Raw genomic sequence first — 17542 nt, forward strand, 5'->3', positions numbered from 1 at the left:
ATGAGGTAATGGAGTAAGCCGTCGCAGACACATGAAGGTAGGGTGTATGAGGAGTGATGCTCTACAGGCCAATGACTGTCGAGCAGTTAGCTGACTGATTGACAGGTGTGATTGGTTTAGAGCAGTGTTGGATAACATGTGACACTCCAAGTGTTGTAAAACTACAAGTCCCAGCATGCTTTTCCAATATATAGCAGCTCATTGCCGGACGGGCATGCTGGGACTTGTATTTTCACAACACCTGGAGTGTCACAGGTTATCCAACACTGGTTTAGAGGCTTCATTTCATTTTTGAGGGGGAGGTGTTTTTAAGAATAAAACTGATACTCTGAGGCCTTTTTGCAGAAAGCTGATTTAATGAACACCCTACAAATTGTGTCTATTTCTACCTTTTGTGTTAGGTGCAACACTGCACCTGATCTGCACTTTTACACTGGTTAAGGAGTAATGTTGCTTGCATTCCTTGCTGTGAATATTGTAGTGGCTGCTGTGGCCACACTTTATTCAATAAATACATACACACTGTTTTTAATTGATAAAATTATTTTAGTTTGATCGTTTTCCAGTGGGCATAAAGTTTTTTTTTTTTTTTATCTATGACATTCTTGCACTTAGACGTGTGACTATAAATTATGCATTTGTTCATAGCAGGACAACCTAAACCTCTTAAACCTAGATTTTACCTTTTGCCTATAGTGATATTATTGCTATCAAGAAGTGTTGAGATACCATCATAAATCTTACTTGTACAAAAACTGCAATAAATCAGTTTTATTTCTGAATGAACTATAATTCTTCAGGTGTTACAAAAGCTTCTTAAAATGATTAAAATGTGACCAGCATCTATCCATATTTTTCAGAAATGCAGCATTCTGTTATCCCAGTATTGACACAAAGGACAAGTCTATGAATTGTGAATTCAAGATTTTATTTGTTAGAATTAAATAGACCTCATTTTATAGATAAATGTCTAAGGTGATTATTCACAGTATCCCTTATTTTTTTAGTGATCATTCCTAGATTAAAGTGACATCCAGAGATTAACATATTCAGCTTTTGCATTAGAAATGCAGTGTCTGCCAGGAAAAAGAAAGTACTTCACCCTGAGAAATGAAAATATATTGTATTTCTTATGAAAGACCTCTATTACTGAAACTTCACTAACTACGGGAAGTCAAATAGTTGTTTCAGAACTACAGCCATATACAATCAATCATTGAGTTGAAAAGAGCTGCTATCATAGCTAAGAGTCCATAGTACATTTATACACTTGGTGCACAGTAGAAGCATTTACTTTTTTTTATAGTATTTATTTAAAAAAATCATAGTTGTAGATTCATATTTTTTTTTAAAATTGTGTAATCCTGGTAAAATTCAGACTCTGTTCTAAGAAACAAGGTACCAATCTGTGTGACTAAGTAGACTCACAGGTACCACTAAAAAGTAAACGTACCTTTAAAACTGAACTATATCTTTCAACAGCAGACATAATAAAAGAAAACATGCACATATATATATTGATAGCTTACTTCATTAAGAAGACATGCAAAGAAGAGCGATATTGCATAACTTTAGGTAACTGGGTTGGCATACTTGCTTTTTGTCATAGCACCTAGATGCTCTGTACAGTTTCACATTATTCTTTCACCACGTGGGTGGGACTGACTGGTAATGTCATTCCCCATCTGATAGCTTCAGTTCATTGGGCATCAATGAGTCGAGCTGAGTGAAATGTCTCTTTAAATGTTGAATTTTTTAGTCAACTTGAGCTGAAAATTGATTTGCACTTTAGATCGAAATTGTATTTTAAAAAGTATTTTTAACAAATGTTATAATATATAACATCAAAGACAATAAAACATAATAAATAAATAAATGTACATGATTTAATATAACATTAAAACTTATTTTTAATTGTTGTTTGACCCAATAAAAAAATGTGAACAGATTTGCAAAAAATCAAATTTTTGGCTTGTGTACCCATATAGCATGTTTGTTTATTTAGTATATACACAAACTATTTTGGGGTCTTTACAATGCTTCAGAAACTGTTGATGGTATATTGTTTTTTTCATGTATCCATGAAAAGGATATATGTATTGTATCTGTTAGACATGAGGTGCAAATGGGCTTAATCTGAATTGTGGAGTATACAGTAATGTTCAAACTGTACTTCAGCTCGACTGTTAACTGTGCTCACTCCTCTCTTGACCCAACCATGGTCTCCAACAACCTCCCTATTTCTCTTCTCCTCTGCCTCCAAGCTTCTTGAGTATTTTTTAAAAACCGTCTATCTCACAATGCCCTGAATCTGTTCTGTGCAATTGTGTTTCTACCGACAACATTCCAATAAGACTGCACTCCCGAAAGGGATTTATGATCTACTTATAGCAAAATCTAAGGGTCACTTATCCATGCTCATCATTCTGAAACTCTATGCTGCTTTTGACACTGTTGATCACCATTTTCTCCTGCATACTTTTCATTCCATTGGCCTTCGTGACACTGTTCTTTTCTGATTCACTGCCTAACTATTCCTTTAGTGTCTCTACCTCTGGCACATCCTCCCCCCATTCTCTCTGTCGGCTGGGGTCGTTCAGGGCTCTCTTCTTGATCCTGTCCTTTTCTCACTGTTCATCTCTTCTCCTGGGGAATTGATTTATTCAGACTATAGTACCACCTCTACAATGATGATGCCCAAATCTTACTCTCCTCTACTGATTACCCCCATACTGTACTATCTTGTGTAACCAACTGTCTCTCTGTTATATCCACATGGATGTCCCAACACTACCTAAAGTAGAGTCTCCCAAGCCTGCTGTCTTTCTTTCACACTTGACTCCACCTTCTGCTTTATTCCTCGCATCCAGGCTCTCTCAAAGTCCTATCGCCCCCACCTTAGAAATATTGCCAGAGTACACCCTTTTCGTACCCAAGACGCTAGTAAAACTCTGATCCACTCTCTCATGATCTACCGTCTTGGCTACTTTAATCTCCATCGATCTGGCTTTCCCCTTACCCATCTATCCCTGCTTCAATCCATCATAAATGCTTTAGCAAGACTGATCTTTCTCTCTCGCTGCTCCACAATTGCCACACCACTTTGCAAATTCCTGGTTTTCCTTGTCCTCCAAAATCCAATTCAAATGAATTTCCTTTACACAAAAACACCTCAACAAATCTACCTCTTCATTTATCTCAAATCTCATCTTAATATACTTACTTATTGACCTGCCCTTGCCTTGTCTCTCTGGTAACCACCTCTCACGCCAGCCTACAAAACGTCTTCTGTGTTGTTACCCAATTATGAATTTCCCTACCATGTCTGAAAACACTCTCCCACAGCCATCAAATATTTAAACTCCCTCTGAAAACCCATCTCTCTATTAGATCTTACACTACTTCTACATTTACTACCCACTCTAAAGCACTCTAATAACTTTCCAGATCTCCACTCTGAGCCACACTTTTTTCTCTTGTTTCAGCTTTTCCCTCTTCCAATTAAAAGGTAAGCTTGAGGGCCTGATTATTCAATGGGCTGACTAGGCTGCAGCCTAGGGCACAGGGATTTTTGGGGGCCCAAAAGTTTTGGAGGTCCAAATTGTGCTTATGAGAGTTATAAACTGAAATTAATTTGACACTTTTAAAAAGCCAAGTGGAGTTGAGTTTTGAAAACACAGGAACATAAATGTTGGTGGGGGGTATTGGGGGGTAAAGGAAGCCAGATTTTATATTAAGGGCATGTTTGTTTTTACCTACCACATATAAGCCTGGTGTGGAAGGGGAAGGTGTGCGATGAGCATATTAGCCTAGGGTGGCCTGAACCCTTAGTAAGGCCCTGGTAAGCTTACTCACGAGCAGGGTCCCCCCTACCCTTTTTTGTCTGCATTTATTTTACATACCTTGTATGTACTTGTTTTTATGTGAGTTCTGTTTTACCAACTGTGGAGCACTGTAACTTACAAATCATTGATAATAATCATAATAACCTATAGATTGTACACTTGCAAGCAGGGCCCTCTTACCTCTTTAATACCAAATCTCATTTTATTACAATGGTTGTTCCCAATTAGAAAGAGCTATTGGATATGCTGGTACTATATAAATAAATGTAAATTATAATTGTAATAATATGATGGGTTCCTTGCAAGCTTTCTACAAAATTGCAGCTACCAAGACCAGCATTTATTTTTGGGATTAACCAGATTGTAAGGGTCCTCAAGAAGTGCTCCAATTGCATTAGTGTGCAATATTTTTTTTCCCCCTGTGGACCAGGTATAGCTTTGCAAAATTGAATTATATAGGGCTCAGCATATATTGGTTTCAGATACAATTCTGGACACTTGTGTCAGATATGCATTAGCACATTAAACATTGCAACAAATATGTTTTGTCTTATGGGAATATATAAGGTTTGGAGTTGACTCACAGAATTTGTACAGATTTGCTAAGGCCTACTCATAATTTAAGTGCTTCTGTGTGATGACAAACACCTGAATCCTTGAATGATTCTCCATAACCAGACCAGTCATGGTCTTCACCTCTCGCAGCTCTTTTTCCCTTAGAATCGAATGTCCTCACAGGAACCCAGTTGACCACAGGTCTTGCTCATGTAGTATGTCCCTGCATGCCACTGCGGACCCATTGTGGAGCCTTATAAATAATTATAATAATAATGACTGGGTGCAGGAAGCAGGAGATGGCAATGTGATCGTATTGTGCAGTGATAGGGAGAATTTGGACCCAGATCGAAGACTTTGTATGTCCAAGTGAATATTTCACAAAGCAGCTGAGTTTCTACAATCAGGGCAAATTTAGATGGAGGCGTTAATGGTAGATGTAAATGGGAGGATGACAGCCAGCAGGGGAAATTAAATCTCACACTTTAGTATAGTGTTTGTTTTTAATATTTTCGAAAGCCACCTCTGCCATGCCAGAAAAGGTACAGAGGACATTAGGAGGGTGGAACCTCTACTGGGGAGTAAGGGCATGCCAACAACAATGGCTAGGACCACTGAAAGTTTGGGGTAAAGGTAGGCAGAGACTATGTACTTTATTTTTTTATTTTATACTGCTAGGCTGAATTTAAAACCAGTGTAGACTGAGAATGGATGGAACTTCAGTAAGAGGCTTCATGCAACAGCGAGGACTTTCCAGAAATAACAACTATCACTTTAGTGCTAACCATGGGTACTCCCTACTGCTGGATTAAGCTGCATCACTCACTTAAACAATGTGTGTACTCCACCCACTGCTATGCTGACTCTGCTTACTTTCTCCACCTACCAGTGAAATGCTTCATCTACTTGCAGGGCCAGATTAACCCAAGGTCTAACTGGGTTACAGCCCAGGGTTCTCGGGCATCCAGGGGGCCCTTGACAGTGCTCAGCGGCATTATTGATCGGTGCAGTGGTGAGGGCACCCCTGACCTGATCAATGTTGCTGAACCTGTCACTGTAGTACTTCCGAAATGCTAAGTAGTCTCCTTACTGAGGTGACCTCGTGAGTCTCACTCTCACGAGATTTCCTCAGTAAGGAGCTTACAGTGTGCCGTGGAAGGTCTACAGTGACTGGACAACAGAAAGAGGTAAGTGCTTGGGGTGGGGGTTGGCTGGGTGGCTCACGGGGGGGGGTGGCTCACAGGGGGGCCTCACGTGGGAATGGAGGCTCCCTTAGCACAGGGGCCTCCATTCCTTTAATCTGGCCCTGTCTAATTGTGTGTTAGATCTGCCTATTGTGACAGACCTCGTCTGACATTGCTGTGACCCTGTCTACCATTGTTTGCTGTATTAGCCTCGCCTACCACCGATATGACTAAGGATAATGTCGTGCTAACGCAGTTACCTTTGTGTTAGCTCCACTTACAGTTGAGTTGGTCCTGCCTAAGCGAGGACAATTTCAGAATTTTTTCCAGGACCACATTATGTTCCAATCTAACCCTACTACTATTGCAAGCATAAAATACATGTTTTTCTGTTTCTTTCATAAGAACTGATACTCGGTATGCATGAACATTTTTTGGTTGAATTAAGTACTTTTCATCTAATCACGTAACTGTGATTAGTTTTCCATTTAAATGCAAGCTGCTTCCTAAAATACTACATAATTAACTACCTCTATTTAAATACTCCCAAAAGAAATGCCAGGGAAGAAGATTAAGTTTATAAAATAATTTCAGTGATTTTCCCTGATTTCAATGTAGCACAGAGGTTTGCAATATTTGTAAACATATTTTATAAATATGTATAATATGTAATAAAATTTCATTTTTAAACATGTATTACTTTTATTATCATCAAGATTACATTAAAACATACATACATAAAATGAACATGAATATATGTGCAAGGATATTAATCAGATAAGAATGCAATAATATTTGCCAACTTTAACTAACCAACAATATTAATAAAACTAGAAACCTTGACAAAGGAAGAATAAAAAAGTGGAAGAGCAATCAACAAAATAGTGAACAATATGGCTGAGCAAAATGCTGTGAATCCAAAGGTCTACACAATGAAGAATCCCCCTTTAGTACCTTGATGTTTCTTGAAACACTGAAACAATGCTTATAGATATGCTTCAAGTTCCGAGACCCTACTTCCCATAGACCAAATAAAAGGACATTTAAAATGTAAACAGGTGATTTTTATTAAACACTGTTTTTTTTTTGCTTTGTTTTGTTTAATCTTTTTTATTGAAGACTGTATAAAGATACACAATTTGTGTGTACAAAAATTGTAAACAATGGTAATAAAAAATCAAAAGCATTATACTCACATTTTCTCAGCAATTAAACAATTGGACAGGGAGGAAAAGGGGCTGAAGGAAAGGGCGGGGGGAGTGGTTCCCTCAGGGTTTTACGCAATGAAGCCCTTTGTGTATGCAGAATTGTAAAAATGTTTAGTGTAATGCACCATAATCACCCAAAATCCATCAGCCATCTAAAATGATTACCAAGTCTAATTCTCTCAGGATGGTAAAATGTCCTCACACCTCAAGTAGACAGGGGTAGTAGACACTGCTTAGTGGCTGCTTGCGCTCCTTCCTGGTGAGCTTACATGGACAATGCTATTTTATTATTTTATACTTACTCTTTTAATTAACACGTTAAAAGTCACATTTATCGATGATTTTAAACAGAAATATGCACTCCATATTCTATGCACTAACATGAATTTATATCATACTGATCTATGTTATGTTTTCCTTTAAAAGCAATTGGCAAGGCAAGATGAATGACTTTTAGTACATACCCTCAAATACACCACAGAGAAATAAGAAAATGATTCAAGAGGGAAAACAACAGTGCAAAACAACATAAGAAACAAATGGTAACAAATAAATAACAATACATACACTGAGGCACAGGCAACAGGGCTAAGAGCTATGACAGTTCATTATCAATATAGTGAGTAATAACATGTTGTCCAAATTATATATGGGAACATAATGTGCAAAAGGGAGACCCAGGGCAAAGGCATGAGAGTTATAATAGCAGGCACAGTAACATAGTTACAGACATCTCCTGCCCTGTGAGTGTGTGGTAGAGATAAAAGGGAAGCTGTCCTAATGATGAACCATACAAATATTTGGGAATTGCAGATTACTGTATATTGTGTTTATAACCTAATTTTAGACACACCCCTGTGCCCAGCACATAGAGCTACTAACGATGCTAAACATTTTATGTAATAATTACTGTTTTGAAAGCTATCCTAATTGCAATAGGGAGATCTGCCCTTATTACTGATCAGGGGGAAAATGACCTGCAAATGAGGGTAAGGTCTTTGACAACTGACAGATTCAAATCCAATCCAGAGTGTTTGGCACACTGCAGTCTACCCCTCTCCCAGACTGAGCTCCCTGGTCAAACATCCACTAGGATTGGTGCAGTACTTCAAGTGTTTATTTCAATTTAGGTCAGGGGTGGAGAATGGTTTTTGCTCTATATAAAGAGCAAATGTTGCTGTATTGTGTGTGCACCATCTGTACTTCTGGATCAATAAATCAGTGCCACATACTGATGTGTAACAGCTGTTGTCAGGGCTTCCTTTGAGAAATAAATGCCATTCTACTTTCAAGATTCTACGTGGCACCTATTACCTGCTGCAATATTGTGACCTACAGATAAGAGTTAACACTCTGATCCAGGGTTTCCAAAATCCAGTCCTCAGGGCTCCCTAACAGTGCAGGTTTTCCATATCTCCTTGCTGGAGTACAGTGTGTATTCATTACTGACTGACACATTGTAACAGATCCAAAGGTGGTCCTAATTATGTCACACATGATCCTGAAAACCTGCACTGTTAGGGAGCCCTGAGGACTGGGTTTGGGAAACCCTGCTCTAATCCATTCACAGGCTCCTGTGTTGAAGCCAACACCCTGAATCAACACTGCAGGCAGTCAGAAGGAACCAGCCACAGCTACCATAAAATAGGTGCTACAGCAGCTATACCAAACTCCAAGAAGTAAACAGCTTCAGGTGCAGATGAAGGAGCCTGACGGTGGCAGTGACTACCCTCCTACAAGTAGAGTGCAGTTGGCAATTGATTTTCATATTTGTCTGGTAGCCGAGTAACATTAGTAGAAGTGGTCAATAGCAACAGGTCACTGACAGTAAAAAGGGACCCAAGATGAATCAATGAAAACATAGATAGATGAAATGACAAGAGAAACACAGGGGGCCAGAGGAAGCCCATCCTGTCACAGTCATCATTTCCTGTGAGCAAAGTAAGCATTTGTGTAATCTGGAAACATCTGAGCGTTCAGTAAAATTTCAATACTTAAACCCATCTTCAATAACCCCCACTCAATAGATTATTTAATTTCCCTTCATTTTAATTTTCACTTAATAATGAATATACTGCTTTCACATCATCCCATTGTACGCACCTAGTGGATTTTTACCCTTGGAAGCCTACTCACACTATGGCACACCAATATGGTGTGTATAATAATGGAATTTTAGGGAACCATTTTGCTAATTAGTAAGAAGAAATCTTTTTTAAATTGAAAGACAGTGCTAATTTACTAAATGTCTAACTTCATCTTTTCTGAGGCAATCAAGAGGGATTAAATTAAAGGTCCAATTTACAATTTCAGGCTTGATTTTAGTACTTTTCTTCAAAGACATTTTTTGTATGTGTAACAAGCCTACATGACACATTTCTCTGCAACTTGTTATGCAGAAAACTCAAAAGGTGATTAAAAATACAGCTCTCAGCAACAAAGGATAAATGGTATCATGGAACTCGCATAGATTGGCCTTGTGCCTGCAGCATTTTCACATAAGAGCCCCAGAGAAGTTTAACATTAAATTCAGGGGTGAGTGGTCTAAATAGATCAGGTGCAATAAGGACTTCTAGCAGGTTTAGCCTAAATGTCAAAAGTAGATCAAGCCGATTCCCTGCAGTACGCTTTAGATGTGAGGCAGATGGCATCACATGTGTCTGTTCCTTGGGGACAAGGGATAAAAAGTGTTGTGAATGCATGCAAAGAAACCTTCGACCAACATTTGAGATCTATAAACATGCCAGATTAAACATGACAGAACAGTAATTTAAAACTGTGGAAACATTTATTAAAGCAGCACACTGTTGGGAAGAGGCCTGCCGTGCTTTTGTAATAAACAATCACGGAGGAGCAGGACTATATTTCAAATAATACACCAGAGTTGACTTCAGATAAGATAATGCAATATGTGCAAATTGTTTGAAGTTGCAAGAAGAAAAAGCTTAGTTTAAAAACATTCACAGTCAGATGGATTTCCAATACTATATTTCTAAAACAGTGTGACGAAAGGAAATAATAATAATACCCAGATACTGTATCCAGAGAAATAAAGTTGAAACAGGAAAAAGTCATTAATTAATATACAATCATTTATATTGTTTCATGTGTCTGATCAATAAAAGGGATTGAAATAATTCAATGCTTGAGGAATCATCTGCACAGGTTAAATGCAGTATTCAGAAAGAATATGTTTAATGTAATGTTTATTTATAAAAGGAGGCCTTTTAGATCCTTAAAATTATAATATGTTTGCCATATTTATCTATTGATGTCCTGTAAATTAACTGCTCAGGATTTCCTTAAAGATAATAAGACGCACTTTCATGTGAAGATACAAATAATGAATAGTGGGGGTGATAATTGGTCTGGAATGCCTAATGGAGTGGTTGGGGTCTCGGTCGGACCTTCCATTGGTGTACGCTGGGCAGAACTTTGACACAGGGAGCCTGTTCTGAGCATTCCACTGGATGGATTTGAATGACATCTTAGCTGCTAATTATTTTTAAAATGTTGACAGTTATATATATATATATATATATATATATATATATATATATATATATATATATATATATATATAATTAGTTGTGGCTAGGTAAGAAATCGATCTTGGCAGCAGTATGCCTTGTTATATGGTTAGTTAGTTCTTACCACATACTCCGCCACACACACTTGTTCTCTGTAATTAAACAAAAAAGATGCAAAATGGGACACAAAGTAACAAAGTTGCTATTCAAGCTTAGCAAGTGGCATAAAATATGTGTTAAATGCTCTAGAACAGTAGCAATAAGCTGTAGTGAGTTATGAGCATAGATTCAAAAGTGCAATTATGTGGTAAAAGATATTAACATTTGAATTTCAGTAAAATGACCTCCAATATCTGTATAAAGCGTGTAAAGTTTTCATTGAAGGTTTGTTTCAGGGCAATGCAAGGAAAGCTGTTGCCTTGGGATGCCACATTAAAGCTCTCCTCACATCTCCATCAAGCTAGTCTTCAAGCACCATCTCTACCCCTTTCAACTAAGCCCTTGTTGTCTAAGTATTAACTGGTGAGTTGTTTTAATGTATATGAAATTTAACACAAATGAATTGCCTCTAAACTTAGCTCTGCTTGAAAGAGCTGGATCTCATTGCACTATTGGTTGGCCACCGGGTCCCGAATGCTACCTCCGGAGCATTAAACCAAGGAAGGTTCTTTTTAAGAAAGAACAGTTTGTGTAGTAGTAACAACATTAAAAGGGATAATTCTATTGTTTAGGAGATTTATAATAAATCAGAATTGTAGGTGTAATTACTATTCAATATCCAATGCACAAATCTGGCAATAGCGTTCTGTCAAGGTGCATAATCTCTTTAATATAAGTACATGCTTACACTGGGCTTGTGTAGGGCAATAATTTTGCACCATTTAGTAGCCTTATAATCTCTGTTATAGAATACCAAAAATGAAATCATATCTCAGTGCTGCAAAAGTTTGTCCAGAACTGAAAACTCGGTATAACTGAATTCAAATTTAAAATCTCTGAGAGATATGTGACAAATAGCCCATAATAAAGTCTTTTGTTCTGTCTGTTTGTAGAATTGTTATAGGAGCTCTAAAACATCAAGGTACTAAAGGGACTTTATCCTTCAGAGACAACAGTAACTGCAGCATCATTTTTTATAGCTCTGTAGAGTCCCAAAAGACTTTATTCAAGTTGTGGGAGATTTATAATAATCTTTTACTGTGTATTTTGCTTTACTTATATATTTCTTCACTGCTGACATTCACTGGTGTATCATTACGTTAAACAATGTGCTACTTTGCCATTTCTCATCATTTCTTAGATTTGTGTTGAGCCTTGGGAAATAATTGTATTTTAGAATTGAATTAAAGTCTGGAAGTTCACTGTCATTAGACTTGCCCGGAAAAATGTTAAAAGCACAAACTGCTGTAGTGTTTTTTTCCCATTCCTTGTAAGAGAATTGAAAGTATACTCAAATTTGATTCTATATCAGAAAATTATACTGTATAAGAACAGCATGTCTTGTGAAAGTTGAAAACCGTATGCTATTGTGAATCTAATTTCTAATTAGAAATAGATTATAATATCTTAATTTGAATATACATTTTGTTAAATTCATTTATGTGTTTTTGAAGGCTGCTGATTGAAGTAAGACTCTATGGTTTTTGAATATGTTGGCTTCCTATTGAAGGCATTGTTATCAAATTATTTAGACATGGGGTCTCATATAGAGTTGGACATATGACTGTTTTCTTTTTTCATACTGTGCACTTTTGATGTACTATGTAGTTCAACAAGCTCCAGTATGCACTTCAAACCATGTGTGTACTAGCAATGATAGTTTAAGGGGGTAAGTATTCTAGTGTATATTCTATCATCAGAATGAAAAAATGTCTAATTTGTAGATATTGATGATAAGCTGTAGAAAGAAGATTATGGGCAGCACAATGCTTAGTGCTTAGCACTTCTGCTTCACAGCACTGGAGTAATGAGTTCGATTCCTGACCTTGGCCTTATCTGTGTGGAGTTTGAATGATCTCCCCATGATCGTGTGCGTTTCCTCCGGGGTCTCCGGTTTCCTCCCACAATGTAGGTTAATTGGCTGCTATTAAATTGACCTTAGTCTGTGTGTGTTTGTTAGGGAATTTAGACTGTAAGCTCCAAAGGGGCAGGGACTGAAGTGAGTGACAAATATTCTTTGCACATTGCTGTGGAATTAGTGGTGTTATAAAAATAAGTGATGATGATGGATATCTTGAAGGATTGCAGAGGTTGGAAATAATCCAATCTTGGTCAGATCTTTCAAGACTATAATATTAGCCTTTATCCAGTGAAGCAAAAAAGTGATAGTAAGGACCAGAACAAAGTCCTAATTGTGCCAAAGAGATACCAAAGAGATATAAGAGGAGGTAGGGCAACTATTGGGTGGGAGAGAGCTTCTAAAGGTCAACAGGGATGAGGGAGTCACAGAATAGCTAAATTCTGATGATGAGAGTATTTTTGTTTCAATATCTACTCAGCACAGTAACCCAGTGGGCAAGTGCATGACTTGTGCTAACTGTTCACCATAAGAGCTTAAAGTTTGGGACACACAGAGCACCTACTGACACTAAAAGTTTGTGAATGTTCAATCTTATTCTTGTTTTTTTTCTCAGACCAAATAAATGCTGATACCATTTATTAGATGTCAGCGAAGGTCTTGGAGTGCATATCTGTAGGTAATTATTGAAATAGATATACAAGTCTCAGAGGATATTCATGTTAATTGACGTGATACGATCGAGCCACAAGATAAAGAATTTGTTCCAAGGTAACAGGTTGTTAATAATGTACTTATCCTGTTGTTGCTGTGGTGCATGAGTTTGTTCGGTGTTGGTCTTGGTTGTCTGTTGTTGGTCGGTTGATTGTCCCAGGAAGTAACGCAAGGGAAGAACTTTGGGTTACCATTGCAGAAGAAAGTTGGGAAAAGTAAAATTCTAGTAGAATGCAAGAAAACTGCAAGGAAATCCTACAGGAACAGATAATTGTTATTTGGGGTTAAAGGCGATTGGTTTCATTGCTAGCAAGTGTATGCTAATAATCTTTAAACATGATTTTGGATTGATTGACTAGCTCTGAACACAGCTACAACCATTGCTTTGTAGATTTTTCATTTTAATTGCTTTTATTTACTAGATATATTGGGTGGGGGTAAAAGTGTGTTTGTAGCTCACACCACAACTCCCAAAAGCTAAGTGCATATGTGAATTTTACAAATGGATTTCAATAAAGGATAGTAATCGCAGTTAGAAATTCCCACTCCGGACCAAATAACTTGCATCGTGCAGAGTCAACCAATGTGATCAAATTCCTTCTCTGCATCAAAGACCATCAGTAAGGCAGGGCTCTTTGTATATTAATCTGATGGACTAGATCAATTGCTCTCCTAGTGTTGTCTAGGGCCTGGAGACCAGGAACAAACATAACTTGGTTGGGATATACCAAACTAGGGCATTAATAATATAATTATTAAGAAAAAGAGTGTGAAAAATAATTTAAAAAAAATTCTCCTTACTAAATACATTTATCGAGATTTTCTCAATGCCTATTGTATATAAAATTACTTTTACAGTTGCTCCTAATTGAAAACACATGTTGTGGCATGCATACATGTCCGTCATCACTAACAATCGGCACTTATACCTGCCCTGTACCTGGTTCAAATGATACGACTAAAAAACACATTCCTTAGGGAAGGCCAAAACATGAATTGGATGCTGATGCTTGTGCTTGGCCTCGCCACGCCCTTATTGTACATTGCATTAGTTAGTCCTGCCCTTCCAAAGTCATGACACCAGAGTAGTTATGACAAGCATGCAAGGGGTATAGCTATTATTTATAACAGTGCAAGGCCACTGCCCAGTTCTTTCCTTACCCTACAAGTACACAGGCAATGCTGTGTGCACTACTAAAAGGGTGCCCATAGCAGCCCCTTCAGTAGCTGTAAATAAGTGTGACAATGTGAAAAGAGATATACCTCCCTACTGTACATGCTGTTTGAACAAAGTGTGGACTGATCAGGACAGTCACTCAAAATCCGGACTGCCCCACTAGAATCAGTACAGTTGACAGACTGTCCTGCTCTCTTCTACCTGTTTTTTCAGCTTTCATGACCTGTTGCTCCCCTAATGCAATCCATGATTCACAAGACACATCCTTGTACGCTACAGCAGCAGCTGGGGGATAGAAATCTATACAGAAGGGGAGCAAGACGACAAAGCATTTTACACAATTGTCTCTGAAGCAAGCGATTGCAAGAGGAAACAAGTATGACAGTTAGCATTCTGTTGCACAGCAGATCACTACTATCTTGACAACAATGTTAGCATAGAATATGCATTCAATTTCAACCAATAAGGTCATGAGGTCATGTGTCTACTCTATCAAATTCCATCATGATTCCATTTCTCCAGAACATCAATTCCTCAGTTGTACTGTGAGGTTAAGCAAAAATTAATTCAGTCCCTAGAAAAAGCCATTGTACCGACAGTCCACTTTGGAACTATGGATATTTGGACAAGTTGTCCTGGTCAAAATGAAGACTATATGACCATGACAGCCCACTGGGCAGGTGTATCACCATCAGCAGCAGTGGCGCCAATAGCTTCACCATCATACCCCTCATCGTTTCTGCAAAGTAGACCTAGCACTCATTCACAGACAAGCTACTCTGTGCATTGCTAGTTTCACAAAGAAACATACTGCTGTCAATCATTGGGAAAAACTCAGGAATGTCAGAACAAAATGGCTCACCCCGATAAGACTCTCCTCAGAATTCCTCATTGCTGCTAACAGAGCCAATATTGTGTGCATTATGACTTGGTGAATTTCAACAAAAATGAGAGGTCAGTGCAAGAGATACTGTTCGTGGCTCGTAAAATATCTGGGCATTTTAGACAATCATCGACTGCATGTAAAATATTACAGTGGCTGCAAAAAAAAAAAATGTAATGTCACCAACTTAAGCAAGAGGTAGTAACAAAGTGGAATTCCACGCTTTATATGCTTCAGCGACTAGAGGAACAGCAACAATGCAACCTGAATCCAGTCATACCCCTAATCAAAGTACTGGAAAAGCAGTGGAAGAAGCTGAAGGAGGAGATGAAACTCAACGCTTCAGTAAAGTATGTCGGCCTTGTTGATCAAGTTCTTTATTCACTTCACTAGGACCCAAGGGTTTGCAGAATTTTGAAATTGGATCACTACATTTTGGCAACCATGCTTGATTCTAGATTTAAGTCATATGTAATATATTTCTTTAAAAATGACACAAATCATCACAATTGTAAGCAGCTCATTGTGAACCAGCTGCTGGCTCAAGTCTCACGTGACATGTTCCCTGCTTCAGCTTTTTCTCCAAATGCTGCTGCCAGAAAAAAAAAACTTTTACTGATAGTCACACTGATTATGAGTCAACAACACAGCAGCACCACAATGTTGAAGTTTATGACATCTAGTCAGGCTTAAAAGAATTGCCCAAATGTACTAACACCTCTAGCATGTGTCAATCGGATATACATTGTCTTAGTAGAAGGGTGGAGGATTATTTTAACAATAAAGTAGAACTTAGCATCTATACAGTCCCTTTGAAATCTGGTAGTGAAAAAAGGAAATTTGGAGCCCATTATATAAACTAGCTATAGTGTACTTAAGCTGCCCATCCTCCAATATGTACTCGAAAAGAGTGTCTAGTGCAGCTGGGAACTTTCTGAGTGATCGTCGGAGGAGCAAAAACAGCTGAAAATGACATTATTTTACCTATGTTTAACTATTTTTAATTAAATCCAGATCCAAAACCAAAACCTTTCACGATTTTTTGGCAAAACCTGTCACAAAACCAAAATACGAATACATTTTAGAACCAAAACCACATCCTTAACCAAAAAACAGGGGGCAGCACACATCTCTAGTTAAAGTATTTTTAACATTTGATAATGTTAACCCATCAGTGGCGGATCGCCCCCCCTAGCAGACACTTGCTGCCGACGGCTGCACAGTATGTGCAGGTCCGTCCAGCCGTGACAGGCAGGGACAGTGTGCTGCCCGGCTGCTCTGACTGTGTTTAAAACATAGCCGGGCAGCACACTGTTCCTGCCTGTCATGGCTGGATGGACCTGCACATAGTGTGTAACCGTCGGCAGCCTAAGATGTTAGAAAGGGGCGGGGCCTAAATCGCCCCCCCCCTTCCTAAATCGCCCCGGGTACAGCATTTTTCTAGATCCGCCCCTGTAACCCATTAACATTATCAAATGTTAATGGGTTAACATTGTGCTGCTGATTGACCCATGAGTATTTTTAATGACTTAATATACAGCTGAGGTCCAGTGAGACTCACCCTTAGCTGTCATGGGGTATAACTGCAAGGTGATTCTCTCTCTCCCTTAGCAGTGAAGGGTTTAACATTAGTAAAGTAACTATTTTATTACTATTTTATATATTATGTCCTCTTTCTGCTGTGTTTAATAATTCTTAACATATGGATTTGACACAGCCCTAAAAATTAGTCTTTCAAAAGCATTAAAAGACATCAAATAAACAGTAACATTAAACAGTATCTAATGAAAAAAGCATTCTTAACTTACCTCTGTAAGTGAAAGCGGAAAACTGCAAGACTCCATAGGTAAGTGCAACTCATACAGGTAAGTAACTGCCAGATTCTGAGGTCAGATAAACCTCCTGAATCTGGTGGGTCGGTCATTTGTTCAATGACTTAGTGGTAAAACATCTCTTCTTTGCAGTCGGTTGGGCTCTTCTCTGCTCCTGTTCAGTTGCAGTGCCGCAAACGTCATCAATTGACATGGGCAATGCTTAAAGGTGGAGGTTTCAGTTACAGGTGCCACTAAACATTGTTGTGCAGGATTGCACAATCTGGATCCAGGTGGGCCCTGTGGATTTCTCTAGCCTGAGTATGTACTACTCTGACTTTGTACTACTCTACTCTAGCATACAGCCAGCCCTGTACTACTGTTCTGATGCAATAAAATAAATTATGTGGATTGCAAGAAAGCATACTGCTTTAAAATAAAACTTGATTTTCCACAAACTAGGTGTCCTACCACCTGTTTCATACTAATCATATTTATTCTTAAACTTTCAAATCCCTTAGACGTTTTATGAAGATGTAGCCGGAGAAACAGCAAGAAAGGCCTGGCCTGGTTGCTGCTGGCTCCATCTGGCTCTTCAATGCTGCAATATCATCACTT

Source organism: Mixophyes fleayi, chromosome 1, assembly GCF_038048845.1.
Source record: "Mixophyes fleayi isolate aMixFle1 chromosome 1, aMixFle1.hap1, whole genome shotgun sequence".
In the NCBI taxonomy this organism is placed as follows: domain Eukaryota; kingdom Metazoa; phylum Chordata; class Amphibia; order Anura; family Limnodynastidae; genus Mixophyes; species Mixophyes fleayi.